The sequence below is a fragment of the Sarcophilus harrisii genome, chromosome 1, assembly GCF_902635505.1.
Source record: "Sarcophilus harrisii chromosome 1, mSarHar1.11, whole genome shotgun sequence".
NCBI classification, from domain to species: Eukaryota; Metazoa; Chordata; class Mammalia; order Dasyuromorphia; family Dasyuridae; genus Sarcophilus; species Sarcophilus harrisii.
Window position 1 is genome coordinate 601,051,260 of NC_045426.1, and position 17,140 is coordinate 601,068,399.

Consider the following 17,140-nt stretch of genomic DNA (forward strand, 5'->3'; position numbering starts at 1 on the left):
GAATGAAATACTCCTGGTCTCAATGCTGGCTCTGTGTCCACCATGACACATTTCCTCAGGCAAATCATGTAAAACCACTCTCTTCATTGCTCCCCAATTGCAATCCTTTCCCCCCATCATGCTGCCTCTCGCCTGCTTGACCATGTCAGAGTACTGAACTTCTAAAGACTTTCTGGGTATAACATCAGCTACCATCATGCCCCACATGTTTTTTTGCCTGGGGCCCTAGAGCTGGGCCCCACTTCCTGTTTCCTGAGTCAATCTATATTTTGATGGCCAATGGAAGCCTCTATTGCATTATGAACATGGATTTTGGGTCTTGCTCTCCCACCCTGTCTTCTCTGCCAACATTGAGCTTTCAAATGCCCTGTTTTACCACATTGAAAGCATTGATGAGTCTCTCTGGAAGTCCCTTGCCAAAAGGGACCTTGTCTTCCCATGTCCCAATCTTGAAAAGTCTGCATCATAGCCTGGGAATAAAAGATATCTGTGCCCATTGTGGCACAGTGTCTATGATCTCATTTAAAGGAGCATCCTTGTGTAGTCCTAGTATAATTCTTCTACAAACCTCATTAGTATTTTCTTTAGCAAGTTGTCTTATAATTTCTGTTGCTACATTTTCACCAATACTTCATATGACAGCTGTCTGCAACATTTCACAAAATCAGCAAAGGGTTCATTTGGACCTTGTGCTATTTTTGTGAAGGGTTTTCCTCTATCTTGTCTTCTTGGCAGGGTGCCCCATGCTTTGATAGTAGCAGCAGCAATTTGCTCATATGCTGCTATAGGGTAATTATCTGTGTTAAAGTGTCTGTATAAAGACCTAAACCTGCTAGTTCGTTTTGGTCAGGTATACTTATTGTGTATCTAATTTATATTTTAATATATTTAACATCTACTGGTCATCCTGCCATCTAGGGGAGGGGGGGGGTAAGAGGTGAAAAATTGGAACAAGAGGTTTGGCAATTGTTAATGCTGTAAAGTTACCCATGTATATATCCTGTAAATAAAAGGCTATTAAATAAATAAATTTAAAAAAAAAAAAAGAATCCAGCTTCTTGGACATAAATTTTTTTCAGGAGATGTTACATGAAATTGCAGTTGCATTTCACTATTTGAACCCAGGTTATCTTTTTATGTGACCTCACTTAATTATAGTACTTCAAATGATGCAAACACCAGGGACAAATGACTTTCACTACAATCCTCTTTATGCGTCCCAATTAAATAACAAAAAAAACAAAAAAACAAAAAAAAAAAAAACTGCTAGTTGATCAAAGGTGACTGATGTATTAACTCCAGGTTGTCTATGTCTTTGGACTTATGTTCTGCAGAATTCATTATACTCAGAAAGTTGCAACAAGTTTTAGTCAGGTTCTAATCATGTCCTTGCTATAGATTTCCAGTCATTAGGGGTAAAAACTTCAAAAGCCAAATTCTCTAATAACATAACATAAGATGATGTAGACCCATAAAGAGTGCAAGCCTTTTTCAGATCTTTGATAATTTCTAGATTAAACACAGTGTATTTTATTTTTTCTTGACCTGAAGAGTCAAACTCTTCAATCACAGGGTATGCTTCTATTTTCAAATCAGATATATCCTGTCCTTCATATTTAGCTTCAATTAATGCCTTTAGTAATTTTGCCATAGGGGATGGACAAAGCTGCTGCATGGGTGGTGCTGACTAAGAAGCAGCACACTCCTTAATTTCATCAGTGCTATACTTAATTCCTTTCTTATCCAATTCTTCATGCTTTTCAGATCTGTCAGTACCATCCCATTCTTCTCTTTCTCCTTATTTTAAAACTTGTGGGATTATTTAAAGCCAATTGTATTATGTTGTGTATATATATATATATATATATATATATATATATATATATATATAGAATGTTTTCTTAGGAAGTCAATCAGGACCATTATCATTGTAATATTCAATTAGTTGCTCTCCCACTAGTTTCCACTTATCTGACTCTAATTTTTTTTTCCCTTAGAGAACCAAGGAGATGTGCACTCTAATATTTGTAAGAATTCAGTGATCTGCTCCCAAGTTACCTACAAACTTTGCTTCTTTATTAACATAACTATGCATTCTACACACTTCCTTGGGGTGAGGAAGGTTCTTTTCTTAGTATTTGTTCATTTCTGCTGAAAAAATGAAAATGACTAGTTTATTCATTCTATTTCCTGATCACAGGGATTTCTCCATTGAATTTACAATCCCATCAGTTGAACTGATGAGTGTAAGTCCTTACATCCATGTTTGAGCATCAAAATGTAACGTTTGGACTAGTTTTCTGCAGATCCTTTGGACAGGCCTTGGTCTTAGCAGATTAGACACCACAAGAGTCTAGAGTCTGTATTATCTCCTTCACACCTCCTTTACAGTCTGTCTGTCACAATCTGATCTAGTCTCAGTCTGTGTTTCGCCCAGTCTCCTCCTGCAGTCTGTGACAGTCTGCCAGTCTCACCCAGTCTTGATTTTAGTGCAGGAGGCAGGAGATCCACCAGGAAGATGGTCAAGGATGAATGTCTCATTTCCAGTACTCTCAGCTCTTATATACCTTAGTACAATTCCATCATTACAGCATATTGAATATGTGTGAACTAGAGAACCATTACGTTACCATACTAAGTACTAAGTATATATGTGAACTAGAGAATCATCATATTATCAATTCTACTGAGTTAACACCTTGTTGTAAGTATCCTTGTTTCAAGTACACTTCTCCAGAGTTTTGGCCCTCTACTTTTATTTCCTCTTCTGTTAATCTGGGCAATCTATATTTTTATAGGTATTTCTCCATTTCATTTAGGTTGTCAAATTTATTGACATAAAATCGGGCTAAGTAACTCCTAATAATTGTTCTAGTTTCCTCTTCATTGGTGAGTAGTTTTCCCTCTTCATTTTTGAGACTAACAATATGATTTTCCTCTATCCTTTTTCTAATCAAATTAACTAAAGGTTTATCTATTTTGTTTTTTTCATAAAACCAACTCTTAATTTTATTAATCCAATAGTTTTTTTTAGTTTTAATTTTATTGATCCCTCTTTTTATTTTTAGAATTTCAAGGGTGGTATTTGATTGGGGGTTTTAAATTTGCTCTTTTTCTAGCTCTTTTTAGTTGTAAGCCCAGTTTATTAATGTTCTCTTTCTTTATTTTATGCAAGTAAGCATCTAGAGATATAAAATTTTCCCTTATTATAGATTTGGCTGCATCCCACAAATTTTGGTTTATTGTCTTATTATTGTCATTCTCTTGGTTGAAATCATTGATTGTGTCTGTGATTTACTGTTTTACCCATTCATTCTTTAGGAGATTATTTAGTTTCTAATTTCTTTTTGTCCTATTTTCCACTGGCCCTTTATTGAATGTAATTTTTATTGCATTGTGATCTGGAAAAAATGCATTTACTATTTCTGCCTTTCTGCATTGATTTTGAGGTCTTTATGTCTTCAGATATGGTTAATTTTTGTATAGGTTCCATGAATTGCAGAGAAGAAAGTATACTCCTTTCTGTTTCCATTGAATCTTCTCCAAATAACTATCATATCTAGTTTTTCTAGTATTCTATTTACCTCTTTAACATCTTTTTTATTTATTTTGTGGTTTGATTTATCTAGTTTAGAGAGAGCAAGGTTGAGATTGTCCACTATTATATTTTTGCTGTCTATTTCTGCTTGCAACTCTCTTAACTTCTCCTTTAGGAATTTAGATGCTACACTACTTGGTGCATATATGTTTGATATTGACATTGCTTCATTATCTATGGTACCCTTTAGCAAGATATAGTTTCCTTCCTTATGTCTTTTAATTAGGTCAAGTTTTGCCTTTGCTTGATCTGAGATCAGGATGGCTACCACTGATTTTTTAACTTCACCTGAAGCAAAGTAGATTCTGCTCCAGCCTTTTATCTTTACTCTGAATGTATCACTCTGCTTTAAATGTGTTTCTTGTAAACAACATATTGGATGATTCTGGCTTTTAATCCAGTCTGCTATCTGCTTATGTTTTATGGGAGAGTTCACCCCATTCACATTTACAGTTAAAACTACTAATTCTTTATTTCCTGCTATCTTTTTAACCCCAAATTATACTTTTCTCTTTTCCATTCCCCTTTCCCTCCTTCCAAGTATTTTCCTTATGAGCACTACTTGCCTCAAGCAGTCCCCCCCCTTTCTTATACCTTTCCCTTCCATTTTCTCTTTTCCCTTCTATTTAGCCTACCCCTTAACTTTTCCTTCCCCCCCCCCCCACTTTTCTATAAGATGAGAGATGCTTCTCGGTGAAAGAAAATATATCTAATATTCTTTCTTTGGACCAAATCTAATGAGAATAAGATTCACACAATAATTGTCACCCTCCCTTCTTTCCCTCAATTATAATATGTTTTCTTTTGCTCTTCCTGAGATGTAATTTCTCTCATTTTACTTTTACTTTTTACTTTTTTTCTGTTATAATCCCCTTTCTATGTCTAGTTTCTTTTTTATATTATAACAGTAAAATCAGATTATACATATACTCTTTATGTATACCCATAACAGAAATACAGTTCTCAAGAGTTTTTTTTTTCTTTTTACCTTTTTATGCTCACTTGAGTTCTATATTTGGAGATCTTTTTTTTTTGTTTGTTTGTTTTTTGTTTAGCTTTGTTCTTTTCATCAAAATTAAATCAAACTCACCAGTTTCATTGAATGTCCATCTTCTTCCCTGAAATAAAATAGTCAGTTTAGCAGGGTAATTTATTCTTTGCTGCATTCCAAGTTCCTTCACCTTTTGGAATTTCAGATTCCAGGCCCTTCAATCCTTTAACACGGAAGCTGGTAGCTCCTGAGTAATCCTTATTGTGGTTCCTGAGTGTTTGAATTGTTTCTTTATGGCTGCTTGTAATTTCCTTGTACTGATAGTTCTGAAATTTAGCCATGGTATTCCTTGGGATTTTAATTTTGGGGTCTCTTTTAGAAGGTGTTCAGTGAATTCTTTCAATGGACATTTTACTTTCTGATTCTATGATATCTGGGTAGCCCTCTTCGATGATTTCCTAAAGTGTCTAGGCTCTTTTTTTCATCATGTATTTCAGAGAGTCCAATTATCCTCAGTTTATCTCTCCTAACTCTGTTTTCCAGGTCAGTTGTTTTCCCAATTAGGTATTTTACATTTTTTCCTATTTTTCCTATTTTTGGTTTTGCTTGACTGATTCTTGTTGTCGCATTGAGTCATTCATTTCAATTTGTTCAGTTCTGAATTTTAGTGAATTATTTCCTTCACTTTTTAAACTTCTTTTTGTATTTGTCCAATTGACATTTTTAAATGAGTTGTTTTGTTCTATGGAATTATTTTTCTGTTTCACAAATTCTGTTTTTTAAAGAGATATTTTTTTCTGTTTCACAAATTTTGTTTTTTAAGAGTTATTTTCTTTTTCTGTTTCACAAATTCTATTTTTCTGGGAGTTGCTTTCTTTTCCATTTTATCAACTCTGTCTTTTAATGAGTTATATGTCTTTTCCAAACCCTCTTGTAAAATTTTCATTTCCTTTCCCATTTTTCTTCTAGCTCTCTTTTAAGATCCTTTAAAAATTTTTTTTAGGAGAGCCTTGTGTGATGGAGATCAGGTTATATCATCTTTTGGGACTTCATCTGGAGACAATCTGCCTTTAGTCTCCTCAGGGTTTGAAATCTGTTCTTCTCTTTCACCATAGAAACTTTCAATCATCAAAGTCCTCTTTACTTTTTTACTCATTTAAAAAAATAGTTTGAGGATTGTAGAGAAGGTCAGAGAGAAACATGTGTCATCTTTACCATCTTGCCTTCACCAATGTCAGATGATGAATTTTCAAGGGCATTGAGGTGCTCTATGATTATTTCCCTATTTTTCTTGGACACTACCTCCTTTACAGAAGTGTTCATTCTGTCCTTGAAGTTCAAAGATCCTGGGGAAAGAAAAATAACAGTGAAGCAATTGTCCTTCTTTCTTGGTTTAGTTATCATTCTATCCATGCCAAAGTAGTAGTTCTATGCCTATTTGAGCTTTCCCATTTCCAATATTTCTGCCTTTCCTTTTGTTTTACTCCACTTTCCTTACCAACCTTCAGTGGGTCAATCAATCAAAATGTATTTTAGTATCTACTATAATCTAGGTACTATGGAAAGCATTAAGGATACAAAGCCAAAAATGGAATTGCTTAGCTATTCTAAGGAAGAATACAACACACACACACACACACACACACACACACACACACGCACATATACATATGCTTAATTTATATAAAGTGAATTCAAGGAAGTATATATAAAGACATTTTTGTAAAAGCCTTAGATCATTTTGAATTTTGGCATTTCTCACGTTCTTCTTGTAGAACTAAGCCATATATTTAGATGGATTCTCCATTACCTGCTCTCTCTTCCAATATATATGTGTGTGTCTGTGTGTGTACATGAATGTGTGTGTATTTACATATATATATATATATATTTATGTATATATATATATATATATATATATATATATATATATATATAATTTCATTTTTAGGCCTTATGAGATGCATTAAATTAAGTTTGCAATAAATATCCAGATAATTTTCAAGTCTCTAGGATGCTCTTCTGGAATACTAGATGAATATGACTCCTGTATACCTATATCACTTTCTGCAGTCAATATTACTTTTGGTTCCTTATCAGAATTATTTCTTTTTTGTATATGAAGAGGTTAATTCTACAAAAGTTCCCTCTTGACCTGATTTCTGTATAATTTTGATGCCTAGGAATCCTTTATCTTCAGCTTCTAACAATTGCTGCAAATTCCAAAGTCAAATAGAATAAGATGGCTTGCAGTAAAAAGCAATGGGCTGGGAATCAGGAAGGTTGGATCATTTCGTTGATATATACAGACTATTTGATTTTTGACAAATCATGGTTTTCCTAAGCCTCAGTTCCCTCAAGAAATAAAGGATGATGATCTGTGTCATGGGTTATTATGAGGAAAGGGCTTTGCAAACTTAAATATACTTAAAATAAATTACCAATATTAGTCCTTATTCAATTTTTATCAGCAATCTTTATCTCTACTAGTCCTGGTTATATTATCTCATGTCTTTTCCGTATCACTTCAATTAGGATTTTCTAGGGGTAATATTAATTACAAATACAAAAAAGAGGTTAAGAAAAATATTGTTGCTACATAAAGTCAAATCATGAGTATTTTGGGTTGTGATAAATATAATTTAACTTATTGAGACTAGAAATGTAGAAAAAGGGCTAAAAAAGGACAAAAACCTAGAAAACATCTATTGTAAAAGCAGCTGTGGGTAAAACTTTTAAATATACAGATTCTCTGAGTAGAATTCTTTGAAAACTGTTGAAAGTACCGTATCCTAGTTATGAGTGCCTAGACCAAAGCAACCATAGATGGAGTATGATCATATAATAGTGGTTCAATTAGGTTAAGCAACTGAGAATAGCTTAAAGATGTCCTTTTGACTAATATAAATAGATGAGAATGGACACTTAGCTACAAAAGAAACCATTAACATAGCTTATCTTTGTTTAGTAACCCATTAACTAATTCACAAAAGATTTATTTTACTCTTACTCTCTCCAATTAATGAATAATGAATGCTGTGCTATCCAAGGATCTATCTCCCATTTAAATCCCCTTGCAACATACCAACTTACCTATAATGAGTGACCTTGGATGATGTCAAATAAACATTCCAATTCCTTTGGCAACATAACAAGTTTGTTTCCATATTATTTCCACACACCTTGGGTTTGTGATTGATTTGATGTATGCATTCTTTTCATTGCTGCAGATCACAATGCACTCTTGTCTTTCTTTCCTAGGCAGCTATTGCCCATATTGTCCCAGAATAAATACTGAAGAAGATTCCCCCTTTAAGTTTTTTAATATGGTACAAATCAATTCTCCAATATTCTTTCTATATATCTCGCCCACTTCCTTTTCTGGTTATTATTTCTTTATTATATCACTTTTATTGCACAATTTCTTGATTCTAACATGTTGCATTGTACTCATATCCATTATGCATATCTCAATCTCCCATTGGTGATCCTCAGTTTCAATTCTTGAGGGGCCATGATATTCAATGACTTAAATATATGAAATATCATTGAAATAATCCTTTTTGGTTCAGACCCATCATTTCATTACTATGGGGAAGTCTAAGGATCAAATAAATATCTTTTAACTAATATACATCAGCAACTCATCTGTGCTATATAGTCTTAATGCTACTTATTGCACTGAGAGGTTAAGGAACTTGTCAAGGGTTATAAAACCAGTATATATAAGAGGTAACACTTGAGAAGATATTCCCAAATCAAATTCCAGCCTTTTAGATTAATCTACTTATTGATCTTTAATATTGATCTTAAAAATGGTGTGCCTATTCCCCCCCAAGGAAAAAAAAACTTGCATTCAAAATGATTTCAGAAAGACAATACAAGCCTTTCCTTTCCTATTAAATTCTGTGTCCAGCTTATTCTGTATCTGTTCAAGATACATGTATTGGAAGCATTCTATTGGTTATCTGTGAAGACACACATTATAGTCTAGACTGTAGACATTCTTTAATGTCTACTTTTTTTTTTTCATTATAGATCATTTGACTATATTCTCTTAAATGATTATGTTTTGGATATTTGGTTCAATCAATAGAATGCCATCTTCAACAGGTATTCTTCACATCAATGTTCCATTTGGTATTTATGCTTGACACTCTTGCAACGAGAGAAAACTTTTGGCCAGCATATGTTTCTACATTTTAGACCTCACTGATGTTAATAATCACTCAGGCATCAAATAATGTATGTCATTTTTATGTATTTAATAGAGTATTTTATGCTTTGATCTAAGGGGTGACACATTGTTTAAAACATGTAAAAATCATTGTAATGATGTTTAAAAAATAAAAAAACAAACAAAAGTGGGGTCTCATAGCATCCAAGTCTTCTATTTGGGATAGTTAGGTAGCACTGCTGATAGAGTACTGTTCCTGGAGTCAGGACAAAACTTTTTCTTTTTGTCAGTATGTTGTCTTTCTTCTACATTTCTCCTTAAATGCATACAGGATAACATTTCTTGGTTTGGGCATATGGTCAAAGTTTTTCTACATTTTTATCTTTTTCTCTGTCTCTGCTTGCCTGACTGCCTGTCTGTCTCTGTATCTGTCTCCCTTTTGTAAGGGGGAGTAGGCATTCGATCATGGAATCTTTAAAATTAATATGGAACTCAGAGGCCACATATTTAAACCATGCCCATGTGACAAGTAGTGAAAGTATATGAACTATACCTCCAGTGATGGGAAACTTCCTACATCTTAAGGTGATTCATTCCATTTTGGGACAGATTTAGTTACTAAAATATTTTTAAAATGATTAAAATTTCATTATTATTAATTTTTCCTTTATTTTTTGAGCTTGAAATTAGTTCTATGTAACTTCCATTTATTGCTTCTGGGACCAAACAAAACAAATTTAGCCCCTATTCTACATGACAGTCCATTGTCACAAATTCAAAGATAATCATCATATTCCAGGTACATATTGTATTCTCCAAGCTGAAAATCAGCAACTATTTCTGTATGAACACAGACAATATTTCATATACATGTATATGTATATACATATATACATATACTCTGTATAACCACAATACTTTATTTCTTAGCTTCAGGCTCCTCAATTTTAAAATATGTTGAATAATATCAACAGAATCAACCACACAATTTTGCTCTGATGATCAAATGGAATATGGGACATAAAAAACTTTGTAAATCTGAAGGATCTATATGAAATTGCTCCATTCTTTTAATAGTATTATAGTTTTTCTTAAAACACTGACCCATCTTTTTAACATTAGGATCATGCAAGAGAAATAGTATAAAATGTCATCAGAAGGAAAAAAATATCAGTCAAAAATATTGAAGCACATCCAATGTTTAGAGACTTAGAAGATGACTGCTAGTATATTGAGTGAAACCACTGAGAAGTATTTGAGCAAGGTTATAATTGAGAACCATACAGAATTGTCAAGTATAAAAGATCATGATTTATTGGGGAGAATATCCAAAATGGTAACCTCTTAAGTCCACCAAAATATTTGAGTGTACATGATAGCTGCTAGAATGATGATGATGATGATGATGATAATGATTTTGTGTCATGATCCCTAGTCAATAAAACCACCTGGTTTCTATCTTCTGAAAGGCAACCAGGAAGAGGGAAGCTTCTCTATCTAGAATCGCAATAATGGTAATGTATATTTTGTGCAAGTGGAGATTTCCAGTACTCTCTCTTCATTCCAGTGCTTTGTCTTTATTCTAAGAAGATGTGATATGTAAATCAAGGGTCATATAGAGAAACATTCAGTTTACTTCAATAACCATTTATGAGGTAAATATCTTATTCAAAGTCCTGATTCAGACCTAGGGATATGAATGTAAACAGGGACAATAGTCTGCCTTACATAACTAAAATAAAATATGCATCATATGCATAGACAAGCATAAGATTGCTGCATTTAGGCAAAGGAAACATTCAGGCAAAGTGCTACCAGAAAGAACAGACTCCTGGGGTGTTCTGGCAGAAAGTAAGAAAAAAAGTGGGATCATAGGAACAAAAAGTTAGAGCTGATTTGATGGAGTGGAGCAAATCTCCACAAACTGGAAAGGCTGAGGTTGACACAATTTCTGGAGCTCAAAAGTTTGGATTACACTGGGCTCAACCAATCTTATGTCCAAACTGAGTCCAGAATCAATGTAATAGTTCTCTGGGAAATCAGAGACCACTATGTTTCCTTTGAGAGGGGTGAGCTGGTAGAATTGAAAAATGATGCATGTCAAAACTCCTGAGATGATCAATGATGACATTGGGCTCATGAGCACCCCTTCTACTTCTATCTTAAATGTGATAAAGAAATTTTGTCTTAAACAAAATAAATTTATTGCAAGAAAGAGACTTCAGAAGCCATCTAGTCTAATATGAAGAAACAGATTTAGAGAGATAAGAGACTTTCATATAAGTAGCAGAGACAATCAGGATTTGAACTTGGTTTTCTCTCTTAAATGTAGCTCCCTTTTCAAAGTCAGTGCTCGGATGATCTCATAAAAGTTCTCTATGAACTCAAGCAAAGTGAAACATATTGTGTACAAAGTAATAGCAATATTGTGAGATAAGTTGCAAATAATTGCTATTTTCAGCAATACAGTGATCCAATTCTATTATGAAGGACTTATGATGAAAAATGCTATCCCTACCCTGGGAAAGAACTGATTGTATTTGAATATAGATTGACACATATTCATTTTTTTTTTTTTTGGTGTGTTTTTTAAACTTTATTTTTCTTGAGGGTTTTTTTTTGGGGGGGAAGGGAAATCTATATTTTATTTTGCAACATGACTTTTATGGAAATGTTTTGCATTAACTTCACATATGCCTTCTTTAGGGGGCTAGCGGGTGGGAGAAAGGGAGTGAATCTTGTACCCAAAGTTTTAAAAACAAGTGTAAAAAATTGTTATATATGTAATGGGGGAAATAAAAAAATTAAACAACAACAGCAGCAGCAACAACAACAGTGAATTTTAATGTTTGTAGATGTCTGGGTAAGAAAATTCCTGCCTATGCTCAGAGGATAGATCAATAATTCATCTTTGATGTAATGGATAAGATTTTGGGATTTTTTTTGAAGGCATATTAAACAACTTGATTAAATGTACACATCTGGTAAGTGTCTGAGTTATGACTTGAACTTGATCTTTCCTAATTCCAAAATGAAAAAGCTGTCTTTTATGCCATGGACTTGTTCTATTTCTTATGTTTGCTTTTCTGCTTTAAGAATTTGCATTTTAGGGGGGATTCAATTCATGTAGCGAAAGGTGGCTGGACATATTGTGTAAACCTCTCTTGTTTTTCTACTCAGAAACTGAGTGCAGGTGAGTCATACACATGAAAAATAGTTATATGTTTCTCTTGAAGTAAGAATGCATGTGAATATTCCAAGCAAATAAAGTAGTTTCCAAAATGGTTGCTTTTTATATGTTTTAATCATATGAAGTTTGGTTTTTAATCGAGTTAATAATTTTATTTTTCAACTGTCAAAAAGTTTAAATTGTATTAAATTCTATCAGGCTATTTTCAACATGTTTTGAAGAATATAACAGACTTGATTGTAATCTTCTTGAGAGCAGGCAAAGAATTGTAGTTTTTGTATTTTCTACTGAAGAAGTCTGGTACATTGCTCATGACAATGTGCAATCATTGTTTCCTGAAGGGGAAAAATATTTCTTTTTTTTTTTTTTTTCTCTTTATAAATGAGAGTTGTTTTCAAAACAATGCCAGTATTCCTCATTCAATCATTAATTTGAAAAGCATTTATCTCCAGTAATATTTTTATTTGAAATGTATTGACTTTTTTTTCTCACCTCAATCTTCTAAATTCTAACTTTACAATTGGACCCAAATGATTTATTATTTCAATTGTTCTTTAAATTCTCAAATAAAAGATTAAAGAAAACCTGAGAACTGCTTCAAGATCAACTTCCTATTTTGCACTTGTCTTTGCCATATTAGAATACAATGTCAAATTTTATTTCAGCAATTTTCATGATACATAAAAAATAGGGCCCAGAGGAAAGAGATACAACTGGTGAAGGCTTAGGGAATAGGATCCCTGAGGATATGTCAGAGGAACTTGGGTTATTTATATTGAAGAAAAGAAAATCGAGAGAGTAACATGAAACTTATTGAATGCCTAGAAAGTTGTACAAAATGAGATAGCATGTTCATCTTGGAGACAGGAATCTGAATTTAAATTCCATCTCTGAAACTAACTAGTTGTGCAACCATGGGCAAGTTTTTTTAACTTTTCTGTTTTAGTACCCTTATCTGTAAAATAGGGATAATAAGAGACATGGTTCCAATTTCACAGGATTGTTACAAGATCCAATTGAGATAATATAAAGTGCTCTCCAATATTAAAGGCACAATATAAATGTAAGTTAATAGAGCAAAAAATTGAATTGTATAACTATCATATTATGAAACATGAAATTGAAACTAACCTTATAACATGGAGGCAAAAATGTAGAGAAGAAAAAATTAAGAAGTTTTGGGATACAAAATTTTGCTTAGAACTTGTAATTTCATAGTTCATCATGCTCAATTTAATAACTGCTATTCAAATTCATTTTTTCAGAGACTTTTTTATTTATTAAGTGCCTACAATGTCCTAGGTATTCTTCCATCCATTCTAAGTTCTGGTAAAAGGAAAACACAAAATAGAAACGGTAGCCAAACAAAGGTGAAATTTTGGAAAATTCCTTAAGGAACAATGAATTTATATGGACATGATTGATTGCCTCTCCTTCATTTTGATAAATGTCTATAGCTTCAAGACTATTCATATATCCCCTTGCCTACTTTCAAGGAAAAAAAAAATGGGAGGATAGGAGGACCTCTACTTTGTTAGCTTGTTCTTGTCAGTTACCAGTTGTGCTTGGTATCCTTTCCTCTTCCATTTTTAATTTTTAATTATTTATTTTTATTTATTTATTTATATTTCATTTTATTATTTTATTAATTATTCATCATTATTATTTATTTATTTTATTTTTAATTTATTATATATTAATTTATTATCTATTACCTGAAATTACTTGGGGATTTTATCCTGATAGGTTGATGTTTTCTGTTATAAAGTAGCTCAAGCAGTATTGTACACAAGTCTTCTGCTCCTGAGAGATAATCATTTCTCCCTAATGAATATATAATTGCTATTCTGTTTCCCCTGTTTTGAACTCAGTGCTTGCTCTATTAACAATTTCTGATCAGTTTGGCATATGGATTATCTATATGCCAATTCCGCAGAAGCTAATAAATTGATTTCTTGTAAAATAGTATCTAGGCTCTTTTTTTCATCATAGTTTTCAGAAAGTCCAGTAATCCTCAGATTATCTCTCCTAGATCTATTTTCCAAGTCTCGTTTTTGCAAGTAGATAATTCGTGGTTTTTTCCAGTTTGTCATTTTTTTGTTTTTGCTTGACTGATTCTTGCTGTCTCAATGAATCATTAGTTTCAATTTGTTCAGTTCTAATTTTTAAAGAATTATTTTCTTCAATAGCTTTTTTTACTTCTTTCTGTATATGTCCAATTGAGTTTTTGAATGTATTGTTTTGGTCTGTGGAATTTTTTTCCATTTCACTAATTTTTTTTTTTAGTGAATTATTTTCTTTTTCCAATTCACAGATCCTACTTTCTTGTGTGTTCTTTGTCTTTTCCAATTCACAAATCCTACTTTGTAGTGAATTCTTTATTTTTTCCAATTCGTATTTCAGGAAGTTGTTGCTCTCTTATAAGGCTTCTCTTTCCTTTCCCCATTTATCTTCTAACTCTCTTTTGAGACTTTTAATGGTCTCTTCTATGAGAGCATTATGTAAAGGAGGACAGTCTGATGCATTTTTGCTGTTTGAGGTCTCTTCAGGTTTGCTGACCTGCTCTTTTTCTGCATAGAAGCTGTTGATTGTTCTTTTCATCTTTTTATTCATGTTTTAAAGCCTTTAGGGTAGGTCTCCTAGGCAAGGGGGTTACCAGCTTCCTCTGCAGAGCAGGGAAAGATGTAAATGATTTCCGGCTCCAAGGTATGGGAGTGCTCTGGGTGAGAGTTTTCCCTTCCCCCAACAGGAAGTGGATTCAGCACTGGCCGAGCTATCAAACTGCTTAGTAGGGCTGAGTGGATTATCGATTGCCCTCGGCTAGAGACTAAGGGGTGAAAGTGTCACCGCCCCAGGCCAGAGCCTCTTGTGGGACTGTGAGTATTAGCAGCTGACTGCAGACCGCCACAAACTCTGCCCAGCGTCTCTGCCTGATGCAAATCGGCCCTGGAAAAGCTCTATGGCCCCAAGCTGAGCTCCTCACTGCGCAGATTGGAGGCTAACCCGGGCTGCGTCCTCCTGCTGTGCAGGATCACACCTGCCCCAAGGAGAAGCCCCGTACTGCAGGTTGGGGCTGTGCGCTTGTGCTGAGATCTGTGCCTTCACCCTCGGTTTGAGACTCTCCTCGGAACCTAATTTCTCTCCCAGTCTGCGCCGATCTCCCCCCTGGCCCCGGAACCAACCTTTTTTGGCGAGACTGCAGATTTTCTTCGGGCCGGTGAGTTGTTCTACTTCTTATCTTTACGAATTGTAGCAGTCAAGACTATTTTTGAGGCTCGATATAATATTGATAAAGAGGGCAAGAGAAGAGCTTAGAAAGTCGCGTGTGTCTTCTCCGCCATCTTGGCTCCGCCCCCAGAAGCTAATAAATTGATAGCAAATGGAGTAGGAGACAATTATGGGATTGGCTCTTTATATATACATATATATATATTAATACAAACACACATAGATATATACATAGATTATATATATATATATATATATATAAAATCTATTTTGATGACACAACTTTGATGATACATAAAGAATATGGCCCAGAGGAGGGAAACAGGATTGTTTAAAAGTTTGGGACATTAAATCCCTGTGGAAACGCCAAAGTAGCTTCGCCTATTTATATTAAATAAGAGAAAGGTTGAGAAAGTGATATGGAACTTACTGGATGTCTAGAAAGTTGTATCCAACTGTAATTCATGCTAGACTTGGAGACAGGAATTTAAGTTTGAATCTTACTTCTGAGAGTATTTGTACAGTACAGCATAGAGATTAAATATATAGATTTGGCTATATCTATATAGTTTTCTAAACATATAGACATTTATATGCATACATATACAGAGTATATATGTTTTCTACACACTCAGACACATACACATATACACATATGTTTATGTTAGCACATAAATTACACTCAAATTCTTTAAAAAGCAAGAATATATAGAGTCTACTTGATTAGAGCCAGGAAGAGCTAGGTTTTAGCCCTACCTTTGACATACTATGTATTGCCATATGAATTAATCATCTAATCTTTCAGTACCTAGGCAATTTTCTAAGACTTAACAATTGCAAAAGAGTTATCTGTTTGTATTGGTAAGAATTTCTTCATTAGAAGTTCTGTACAATGAAATCATAGATCTTGACCAAAAGAGCAACCAAAAATACCCATGTACATGGTCATACCAACCAATCCTATCACATATACAAGTCACCCATAAAATCAGCACAGTTTCTAAGGAGGACTCTATGCCAATTCACTTTTTGCTTTCATTAACAGAAGCACATAATCATTGAACATTGCATCTGGAAGACCAATCATCTCGTTCAACTCCCTCATCTGATAAATGAAGGAATCAAGACTGACAATAAAAGTGACTTGTTTAAGGTTCTGCAGTTAAGTTGGGGTCAGAGTCTGGACTAGAATATCATACCTAATATAGTTTTGATATGTAAAACTTTTACATTTGTAATTACATTACATATTTCTTAGATATAACTTTGTGAGCAATACTAGAAAAATTAAGAGGGCATTTTATGTAGAAAAGAAGTCTGCTTTGGGAGATGACTGTAATAGCAATTTTCCCTTAAAGATTTGAGGATAATTATTAACATAAAACAAGTAGAATATAAGCTCCATGAAGATAATTTTGGTTTTTTGTCTAGCACGGTGTCTAGAACATTGTTGGCAGTTAATTGATGCTTGTTATTGTTGTTATTAAGGAGAAAAAAAATAAAACTCTCACTAATTCACTAGAGAAAAGAGAAATCCCAACATGTTGATCTAGCTGCCACAGCAGAAGAAATAAGTGCTATGGTGACAAGAGCCATGGTAGTAGTTGATAGGTAGGATACACAGTGAACATATCTGCCATTCAAATAGCCTTCTAGCTAAGAGATCCACTTGAGAAATCATTGAGTGTGACAGAAGAGTGACTTTTGTTTTTATTCAGCATAAAACCTTTGTAATCTGTTGAGTTTCAGTAATATTATGATTCTAAATATGTAAAATTCATATATTTACTATATTAGTCTTATAGATTCTGACTTTACAGCAAAAATTTGAGGACATGAGGAGAGACAGGATAAGTGAAAAAATATAGATGGCCATGTTAACAGAAAAGTACTAAAGTATAGAAAAATACATTATATCTGTGGTCTCTGTGGTTGCTGAAGTGATTTATTTTTACC